The sequence below is a fragment of the Drosophila albomicans genome, chromosome X, assembly GCF_009650485.2.
Source record: "Drosophila albomicans strain 15112-1751.03 chromosome X, ASM965048v2, whole genome shotgun sequence".
Taxonomy (NCBI): domain Eukaryota; kingdom Metazoa; phylum Arthropoda; class Insecta; order Diptera; family Drosophilidae; genus Drosophila; species Drosophila albomicans.
In genome coordinates this window covers 21022412-21034489 of record NC_047627.2, presented here as the reverse complement: position 1 = coordinate 21034489, position 12078 = coordinate 21022412, and positions in this window count along the sequence as shown.

The window sequence follows — 12078 nt, the reverse complement described above, 5'->3', positions numbered from 1 at the left end:
AAAATTTTACTATTACTAAATGTAAAGCAAAAAAATGCATAGTAATTCCAATTGTATTTCTTAGGGCATTTGCTAAACTTCTGCTTTCCCAGATGAACGAACGAAACATTAATTTATTAAACACTATAAATAAAATTATTGAAGGAAAAAGATTACATTCTTTGCCTTTATCTATGGCTACAAAACCCAAGCAATTTTTATTACAACTTAGTTGCAATATTTTTTTAATATTATTATATGTAATGAAAGTATATAATAAAATGCATTTGGAACAAAATTTTAAGATTTTTTTTGTGTATATAAAGTAAAAACAAAAATAAAATAATTCCAATTGAATTTCTTGAGTTATTCAAAATTTATACTTTACAGGAATTTGTGAAAGCGACAAAATATCGTCAAAATTATATTTAACTCTCCTTCAACTATTCCGCAATTTATACTTTCGTAGCATTCAAATTTATATAAACCAAAAACCATAAATCCACTAATTCTAATTGTTATTTTTTGGTAATATAAATATATTTACATTCGATATCAGTCACAAAAACAATTTGAAGTTTGTATAATTACAATTTATTTCTACTTACAATTTAGATGTAGGTAAAAAAAAACGAAATTTTTTCTAATTAAGCTTTTTAACATCAAAATTTTCCTTTTTAAATGTGTAAGCCAAAAGAAAATAGTTAAAAAAATTAATTAAATTTCTTTGGTCAAATCCAAAATTTCTTCTTTAGTTTTAAGAAATTTATAAAATAGAAAAATATCAACAAAATTCGAATTCCAATATATGGTATCTATTTTAATTATGCAAAATTTATATAAACCAAAAAATTACAGAAAATTGGAAATGACATTCTAAAATCCCGAAAATTCAAATTATTCTCTTTTTAAGTTATATAAACAGAATTAAATATTAATGTGAATATTAAGCTTGTATATTTCCACTTTATTTCTACTCACAATTGAAATAAAGTTTAAAAGTAAAGAATTTTCTTTTTTTTAAGAATTAAGTTTATATAATTGAATTAATGAGGTGAGAGTATTTTGTGTTTCGGTGCTTCCCGCTTTAATTTCTTGATGGCTTTCCTGTTTTTAACTGCTCACCGCCTGCTGTTGGCCAGGACGCGTTCTGCGGCTTACAACACACACAGCAAGGAGCCGCCGGGCCAACAAAAACATTGCCCAATGGTCACGCACACACACAGCAAAGGGAAAGAGCGAAAGAGCGTAAGAGTGAGAGAGGGCGAGTGAAGAGAGAGCGAAGAGATGTGCACGGGAATTTAACTCCAAGTATGAGTGTAGTGTTTTTAATTAAAATTAATAAAGTTTATAGTGGTTTTTATGTGCCTCGTCTTGGTGCGAGCTGAAGCTCTCTGCCTCTGCCACTTCACTTCCCCTTCTCCACCACCTCCGCTCTTATTTTTTTTTGGTGGAATATATTTTTGTTGCTCAGCGTCGCTCGACGCTGCTGTTTTGTCTCAAGTGTCTTGCCCCATCCGGGTGGCAAAGCAAACCACGAAACGAAACGAAATGAGATGAGAGAAAAAAAAGAAAAAAAAAACGGAAAATCACTTAATGCCATTGAACCCCTTCCACACACACACACACACACACACACACACATAGCCGTGTGGCATGCCACGCAATGCGGCATTGCTCATCAACAGTGAAGGCACTTGAAACGCGTAATTTGAAATGTATCAACTAATGCATATGGCTAAATCAATTTGCAATTAACAGTGTTCCAAGTGCGTGTGCGTATGTGTGCGAGTGTGCGTGTGTGTGTGTGTGGGTGAGCTGAACAACAGATGAAGTGCAAATTGAAGTGCCCCTTTATCGACCACCTCTTTCTCCCCTCTTTGCTGCTGTCTCTCCTCTTCATCTTTGCCTCAGCAGAGTATGTGGCCTAAATGTTTTTCATTTTCCCACATAATTGCCATTACAAAGTACTTAACTCTGACAATGCCAAGTGTTAATGCTCAATAAAAATAATAAATAACAACCAACAAAAAAATATATCTAGGCGGCTGAATTTTTCGAGTGCACAACTGACAAATACCTCGCATTTTATGGCTGAATATGTTTGAGATATATCAAAGAAACATATTTTAAATAAAATAAATTTGAACACTAACAAACTATGGATGGAATTTTAATTCATAAAAATTAATATTTATTATGTAAAAATAAATAGAAATCTTTGAAATTTAATATTAACTTTCCTTATGTTGTTTTCAAATTTTTATATTTTAATTATATTTAAAATTAAAGCTGTTAAAATTCAAACAAATTTCATAGCTAAATATATTTTAAGTATATTAAATAAAATTTTTTGAAGTAAGTTTAATTTTAATGCCAAAATTATGAAAATAAAATGTCCAAATGGAACTTTAATTCATTAAAATAAATTTATCTTTGAAATTTCAATTTTACTTTTTTTATTTTAATATTTTGATATTTCAATTATACTTAAAATTTAAAAAGAGTTAACTATTAATTGCAATCCTTCATATAACAAAACTAAAAAACATTTTAAGCAATTTAAGAAACTCTTTTGAAATAAATTCAATATTAACGCTCTCAATATTAAATGAAAAGTTCAAAGATGAAAATTTAAATCATAAAATAAAATCTTTAAAATTTCAATTGTCTTTAAACGTGATATTTAAAAAAAAATTTATATTTTAAAAGTGTTTAAATTATATCACGCATTTTATACAGAAAAAACATTTTGGAGAAAAAAATGCAGAGATGTAAATTTAATTCATAAATATGTAAAGTAAAACCAATCTTTGAATTTTTATATTATCCTTAAATTTAAAATAAAGGTTAACATAGAATATCATATCTCTCATTTATATATATTTTTGTTTTTATAACAATTTATACAAAAGATTATTTTTTTAAATTCAAGTAAAAAATGTTAAAAACTAAATTTGTTAAATATTTTTTTTTATCTTTTTATAAGCATAAACTAAAATTCACTAAAATTCCAAGTGACTTTTCTTAAGCTATTTCAACTTGATTTCTACTTTATTTCTGCTTACCATTTGGGTGAAGGCAAAGTCGCTGTCAACTGCAATTGTCAAGCACTAAGAGGTATTATATGTACTCTAAATGCTTGCATACCAAAAAGTTATCTAGGGCAAAATGTATATATAAATTCTATATATGCATGGAAGTCAAGGCATCTTAATGTTCTTTAAGCATTTTCTGTGTTAGCTCACCTGCCAATTCTTAAACTAATTAAGGCTTACAACTTTGTGGCAATTCTTCGAAAGTGTAGCTACCGGATTGCAACTGACGTTTTTATTAGCACGAATAAACTCACAAAAATCAATCGATGGGCTGGCAAAATGCATTTTAAATAAACTTGAGACACATTTTCGGCCTTAAACTGAAAACACACACTTTCAGCTTTAAACATTTCATCCTTTTCTTTTTCTTTTAAACTAACAATAAAATTAACTAAAAAGATTGTGGAAAAGTCTTTTAACATTTGCAAAATGTGAATTATGATTGTACCCCAAAATGTGAGCAATAAAAGGGCAAATAAATTTAATAAAACTTTAGACATATTTTCGGCATTAAACTTGAATTTGAAAAATGAAAATTAGCTAAAAAAAAGATACTAAAAAAGTCTTTAAGTCATTTGTAAACATTTGTGAAATATGAATTATGATTGTACCCCAAAATGTGAGCAATAAAAGCGCAAATTAATTGACATTTTGTGCATAGAAACGTGCCAGAAACTCGATGCGAATGTTTTCGCTGGCAATTTTGTGGCTTATTTTCCACACTTTCCAAACGAGGCTCATAAAAGTGAGTGAGTGTGTGAGTGTGTGCGAAAAGATTCTGGATGAAATTACCCGGTAATACTCGATGCTTAAATGGGCATAGGAAGCATTTAAATTAAATTTTATGCATACATACATATTTATTAATCGGTCATTCGGTTCAGCCATATGCCCCGCTTACACACAGCTCGCCCTTTCCCTCTGTTTGTTGTAATTGTATCTCTGCATTCGCGTTTGTATCGCTGTGCATTTGTATCTGTATCTGTATCTGAGTGCAAACCCGAAAACAAAATAGAACAAAATTTCAAACGGAAATTCAGTCCGATTGGCGCCTGATATAATTTGTTGTTTATGTCATTGCAGCTGCGATTTAATTTAATTTCCATTTTATGCCAGTTGCATTTAATATTCTTTCATAATTTCTCGTTTAAATGTGTGGGCATTAAAATGCTTTTTTCAAATGCATCATGTGCTGTAAAAGTCTGAATAATTATAATAATAATAATAATAATAATACAAAATATATATTTTAATATATACCATATATATTCCAAACATTTGCTACTAAGTTATAATTGTTCTCTGGAACACAGATGTTATTTAAGCAACAATTTTAAATCCAAAGGTAGATTTTCTGCTTTAATGTGTTTATTTATTTGTGCATACAAATGCGTATAGAAATGTGCAACTACAGGTTAAGCTGCTCATCTAACTCTCTCGCTCTCGCTCTCTCTCTCTCTCTCTCTCTGTTGATAATTATACAAATGTGTGAAGCGTGGATATGAAAATGCATTTGCTATTTTCATTTCAAATCTTTACTGCGCATTAGAGCCATTAATTCACACAACAGCTTGCCATTTTATTAAACTAAAATTGCAATTGCATACAGCACATTGCGTATACGAAGAGTAAACAACTATCTCCTGCTTTAACTATCGCTAGGTATAAAACACAATTAACTAAGAATATTTTTTTTATCTTAGATAGTTTTTATGTTATTTTTACTCATTTTCCGATATTTTATATATGCGAATATTTATTTTTATAAACGAAATTTCAATTGCATACAGCAGATTGCGTATACGAAGGGTGAACAACTGCCTTAACTAACGCTAGAAATAAAATTTATAAAATTATTTGCATATTTTAGAAAGTAAACTAATTGTTTTATTTTTACGCACTTTCCATTATTTTTTATTTTCTGTTATTTGTTATTTGGCAGCAGATCACGTATACGTGGGTGAACAACCAACAATTTTAGACTTTCCTTATCTAGCTTTACTAAATATAAAAGAAATAAATCAATTTTATGAGAAAATTTACTTGTTTTTTATAGGTTTGCAATGTTTTATAAATTCGTTAATGTTATTAAATTTAAAACGTAAACGTAATACATGCAGTAGAAAATTAAGTATACGAAGAGTTAACATCTATCTTTTTAAGCTGCGTTAATATAGCATAATTTTCATCTGGTCTCACTTAGAAAAAAAATACGTATTGTCATAATTAAGAAAGTCTTTTCTAAGTTTAATGTCACAATCAAGGAAAAATTATTTTATGTTAAAATTGGAAAACATATTAAAACTTGTTTAGTAGATCCCAATTCTTTAGTTAATTTGAGTCATTTACGGATATTATAAATATATATTTTAAATCAATGAATTTTTAGCTAAACACAACAATGTTTTTATCGTATACGTAATATGCGAAATATAAAATAACTTATACGATAAGCATTTGCAACTAATTACGTATACGAGAAGTTAACATCTACTTTTTTTAAGCAATTACTCTCTAGCTCGTGCTTTATTAGAACAAGTCTTTAAGCTTATACGTAATATGTGCGACTTCAGATTACGTATACGAACAGTTTACAACAAAAATTTTAACTCATGTAAAGCTGCTGCAATTGATGTTAAGTCCATAGTTAATCTTAATAATTCAAATTAAAAAAGAAGAACAAAAACCTGAAATTTTTATTTTAATAAACAAAATTAAACTATAGGGGAAAATTAAGTGGAAAAGGCCAAATAGTTGTTATATATTTTTATATTAATGAGTTAGTATAATGAATATATTATTGGAAAAATGGGAAAAACAATTGTAGGATTCATTTTCATTAGTTTCATTAATTACACTTTTGGTATTGACGCACGCGACATGTTCGTCAGATAAATCCGTTAATTGTTAATAAATTAAAATCATATTTAGAAGTAATAATAATGAAAGCTATTTGAATTAATTGGAAAATATTAAATCAATTTATTTCTAACCGCGCTGTTTACATTGCTCTGCAGTAATGTGTTGCAATAAATGATTTTGCATTTCGACGAGATTTATTGGCATACTTAATTCAACCAAAATTGACTGGACTAATTTCCAAAAAGGTCAAACAGCTGTATTTTGGTCAATAACAAGCACTAAGCCGACGTAATCTCTCTTCCGAGTCATTTAAATTGTTTCATTCCGAAAGGGAGGCAGAACAGCCGAATAAAAAAAAAAAAAACATTCTTTGGTTTAATCATTTGACCGAAATGGTTTTTGCTGGCTGTTGGTCGAATGCTTTTTAATACAAATTAATGCCAAATTAGGGAAGCTGAATTCAATTGTGAAAGTTAACCATCTACAAAATGCTATTTAAAACTTTATTAAAGCAACAGCCAAACGCAATTTTAATGTTTTGGAATATTTAATTTATTCATTTGTCGAGCTAAAAACTGGTCTGCAAAATGCTCATCCTCCTTCTCCACCACCTCCGCATAGTCACACTCTAATGCAGTTTATAGTCATGCGTCGAGTCCATAGACCATAGACGAATCAGTAATTTATAAACGTGCTTATAAGCCGCAAATCCAATTCGCGTTTTCCTAAAATTACGGTTGGCAGTGCATTTGCAGTCCAATTTTCACAGCCAAACAACTGCAAAACGTTGCGACATTTTCTATACGACTATTTTCCTGTAGCACTTGCTTTGGTCCCCAAAATTATTATTACTCCCCGGAGGCTAACACCACCGAGAGGGAACTGCTTTTGTGTGTGCGTTTGTGTGGAACCTGGACAGAGAGCTTAAATTTGGCTATCGCATTAGATACTCGTACTTCTCCCTCTCCCTCTCCTTCTCTCACGCTCTTCCTCTCCCCGTCTCGTCGGGCAACGCTAAGCGGCTAAATAAATGGGGAAGCTTGTGGAAATTTAATTGAAAATGTAAATAGTATATATGCACATATGAATTAACCCATCATACTTAACATCGTTGGTCGAGGCTTTGTCGAAGCCGCATAGCTCAAGAAAATAAGTTAGGGGAAATGCCAGAGAAATTACAATAAATGAAAATATATCAAAGAAATAAGATAATGCTAGACAAGCGTAAATTAAAAGCACATTTCTATTTTGAAATAAGATTAAGCACACATTTTAAGGCTTTGAATAGAAAATAATATTAAAATGTATTCGCAAGGCTGTACAAAAATAAGTTAGGGAAACTTACACAGAACTTACATTAAAGGAAACTAAATTTTAGTATACAAATACTGCTAGAAGAATGCATATTAAAATCTTACTAGACATTTTGCTAATTCAACAATGCAATTTTTATATTAAGTTATAAAAGTACATCTTAAAATTATAGCAACATTCATCTTCTAATTTATCCTTTTGATAATACAAATTAGCCTATCATTTCTAATAGGATAATAACCAACATAAAACAGTATAGTTAAAATAATTTATGTTGGATATGTGTTATACAGTAAAACAATATCAAAATATGAGAATTCGAAAATGTGTTTTAAATACACGATAAACAAATAATGGTAAATAAATGCAATTCAAATCCAGTTTTAAATCCGATAATGCACATTTATTCAAATATACCACTGAAAATACAAATTAACTCATAAAACATAATATCATTCATACAAGTTATAGATAAACTTAAAAAAAACAAGTTTGGAAAAATGAAAATTTGCAATAAAACAAAACGATGTCAAAGTAAACAAACAATTTTAGACAAGTGCAAATTATAGTAAATGTAAGCTGACATTTCCTTAATATAAATCGCATAATTTCTGATATTTCGAATACAAATTAAACGCATTAAGCTTTATGTAGTTGAAACAGTTTTGGAATAAGCTTAGTATGAATAACAAAACTGCATAATTGAAGAATTTACAACAAATAAATCTGTATCAAAATAAGCGAATATTGTTGGAAAAGTAGAAACTAAACTAATATTTGTATTTTGAAATCCGATAATGCACATTTATTTGAAAAAAAAAAAAAAATGATAGAAATATGAAACGCATAAATTAGAATGCCATTGAAAATACAAATAACTTGAGCTCAGTTGCGTTGGCAACTCAATGAGCTTAACTTGCAAACAAATAAGAATAAATTTGTATAAATTATGCAAGTTCGTGTCATTCCGGCAATTGAGGACAATCTTGAAGAGGTAAAATAAAATATAATATTTGCTTACAAAAGAGGAAAAAAAAACATATATGGGAGATTAATAAATTGAAGACGAAAGACTAGACAAATAACATTAATGGGTTAATGTGCCACAGCATTCAAATATGTGTGTGCGTGTGTGTGTGTGTGTGTGTGTGTGTGTGTGTGTGCATCTGCATACAAAACAAATAAGGAAGCTAAAGTCGAGTGTGCTCGACTGTGAGCTACCCGTTAACCATTTTGTATTAATATTAATAAAATATACCGAATTAATAAACCACAAAAATATTAGACTACGCTGAAGGCTATATTTGGTATTTTGATATTGTACTATATTTAAAATATACCATAAAGTACAAAACAGTGTGGTATTCATTTTGAAAGATACCAAATTAATAAGCCGAAAAATATCAAAGCCGCAATTTGGTATATTGCTATAGTACTATATATTTAAAAATTCTATAGAGTGCAAAACAGTAATTTTGCAGTAATTTTTATAAATATACCAAATGAATATACCACAAATACATTAAAAATATACTAAACGTCACATTTGTTATATTGGTGGAGTACTACATTCAAAATATACCATAGAGTGTAAAACAGTACAGTATTATTTTTCAAATATACCAAAATAATATACCACTAAACACCAAAAATATACTAAGTTCCATATTTGGTATATTGGTTGAGTACTGCATTCAAAATCTACTATAGAGTTCAAAACAGTACAGTATTATTTTTCAAATATACCAAAATAATATACCACTAAACACCAAAAATATACTAAATGCTATATTTGGTATATTGGTTGAGTACTGCATTCAAAATCTACCACAGAGTTTAAACGAGTGCAATATTATTTACAATAATAATATACCATATTAATATACCACAAAAACACTCCTGCTACATATTATATAACCTTTTACCCTTTGGGTAGCGGGGTATAGAAATGTTGAACTAAATTATAACAACAACCTCAACAAATGTGCACACACTATTTTGAGAAATTTCATGCAAAATACAAAAGTAAAAGCAGTTTATAGTGCCAGCGCACACCGCAGACACCGAAACCGGTGGCATCAGCATCAGCATCAGCAGCAACAACAACAACTAAAATAACAACGGCAGTTGGATCAACAACAGCATTAAAAGCTGCAGCATTAAATGGTGCACGTTTCCTAGCCAGAAACATAACGAAAATGTCAAACACACATTTGACCAACACATTGCCCGAGCCCAGCATGAAATGAACAGTGTCCGAAAACAGTCTGTGTACCGATGTCCCCCACACTCTCTAGCTGTCTCTCTCCTTCTCTCTATGCTTCTCCTTCTCTTTTTGCTGGCTCGCAGCATCGCTTCAGCTGTCTGTCCAACTGTCTGGCAAATGCATTTTAAGTGTTTTGCTACGAGTGCATGATATGGCTGATTGGTCGCTGGCCTAGAGACAGCGGGGTATATTATGATAACGATGATGATGATGATAATAATGATGATGATGGCCTATTCCCAAGGGGGGGAAGAAGCAAGGAACAGGAGATTGGCATCGGAGACAGCAAGCATAAATACAAAATGTCGCTGACAATCGCAGCAAAATGCTTAAAAATCCTGCCCAAGATGATGGAAATCGATTGACTGACTGACTGGCTGCTTGCCCGATTGATTGATTGATTGATTGATTGCACTTGCTCGCTTGGCACACAATTTTTAATTAATTGTGCTGCAATATTCAGAGTATTGTTAATGCGTTGTCGTTGTTGTTGTTGGCAACAGCGAAAATGAAGTGCATACAGCAATCATTATAACACATTTTCCCTCCGCTTCTTTCGCTCTTATTATAATTATAATTATAATTATTTTCATTGTGCTCGCTGCTAGATGATCCAATTAATGGCGACACATATACACACACACACACACACACACACGCAGACACACATATATCACAATATCCATATGAATAAGGATATAAATATTCATTTTTAATATACAACAACTAGTCGAAGAGGCCCAAAGGCGAGTGTTCTCGACTGCGCAATTTCCTTACTACAAGTTTATTGGTAAAAAAATAGTAATTGCTTATTTTTAAAAATAAATAATTACAAAAAAAAACTTTCCTTTTTAAGCGAACTATTAAGTTAACAAAATGAGCGACTACTAAAATTTAAAAATGCGAATTCCAAACAACCACAAGTAAACAATCTAAGAAAATACAAATGAAATAAAACAACAGTGATTTATATATGGTTATATTATACGATTAAATGATTATTAAAAATAAAATAACCAAGTTTAAAACAACCAACGATAAATACCATTTATTTTTGATTTTAATGAATACATAAATTTGATTTGAAATTATGAACGTGTATATAAACTTTTAAAAATAAACGATTGAATATTTTACAAAACTAAAATATATAAATTAAAAGTTACCACAATTTAAAACTCATAGAAAAATAAAATATTGAAAAACTTAAATTAACGCTATACTAAAAGTAATGTTTATTAGCTTAAATATTCTAAGCGATTGAATAATATTTATTTGTGATTATAAATCAAACACAAATCTGTAATTCAATAACCTAAACTGCAAAGCTTTTCAAATGAAATGAATAAATGCTTATAAAAACGTAAATATACAAATTTAAAATTTGAAATCTTGGAACACAGCACATTAATTCTTTATTTTTGCTATTTTTTCGCGATTAAATTTTTATATATTTGTAGAATGGGGTTTTTATTGAAAATAGTTAGCGCGTTTCTCACAGTCGAGCACACTCGACTGTAGGTTTTTTACTTGTTATTATAAAAGGATAATTTTTATAAATACGAAATTAAAATACGTATTTAAAATCAAAAATAAAAGCAGCTTTTGCTGTTGTCAGCATAAAATAAAGAAAATCTACTCCCGATTGTATTTTTAGTTTGTAAATTGGAACCACAAAGAAATTGCCGAATTTGCAGCGATTTCATTTTGCGAAACAACATCGATAATTTCGTTGGTTTATTCGCAGCCACTGTTCAATTAAAGCCGTGCCCAAACAATATCAATTAAAAGCACCGCGTCCTGATTGATGCAGCCCACTGGTTGACTGCCTCCAGCATCCTTTGTGATTTATCACATTTGTTTGTTTGAAGCTGCCAGCAAACGGCAAAGGGAGAGGCAAAGGCAAAGGCAAAGGCAGAAAAGAGGCAGCAGCGATGATGGCTACACAAAAATAATATCTTTGTTGCAAAACTAGAGGCAGGCATTTGCTTATCGCTGGCGCCATTGTCATTTTAGTTTTTTTTTTTTTTTCGTTTCTTCTGTGTGTGTTGTCAGCCTTGTTTATCGCAATTATGAATCTTTCTTATGCCAGGATACAGTTTATTAGAGACCGTGTTTGTGTCTCTTTTTGTATCTCTTTTCACACCACACACTCAATAAGTTGAAATGTAACACGCACATTATTGTGCGTTGGCTGTCGCTTTGCATAAACTATGCACAGAACATATACAAAATTCAACATCTCTATAAATCACTTAAAAACGCTTCATCAAGCAACACAATTCATTATTGAAATCAATAATTACACACACATGCCGGCTGCTGAGGGGGAAAAAAAACTCAATTTGTTTTCTATTCTGAAACTGAAGTGTGTATAAATAATATGTAAAAATGTCGTTTTGAAATTCAATATGCGTTGCTTTTGTTTACACTCTTTGCCTCAGGTAAATTTGTGTTTTCTAGTTTTGAAAATTAATGCTGGATAAATAAACAATTTAATTGACAACAGCTGCAATTGTCGTGCATATAAATTGACCCTCAGCCAATGGAAATAATTTA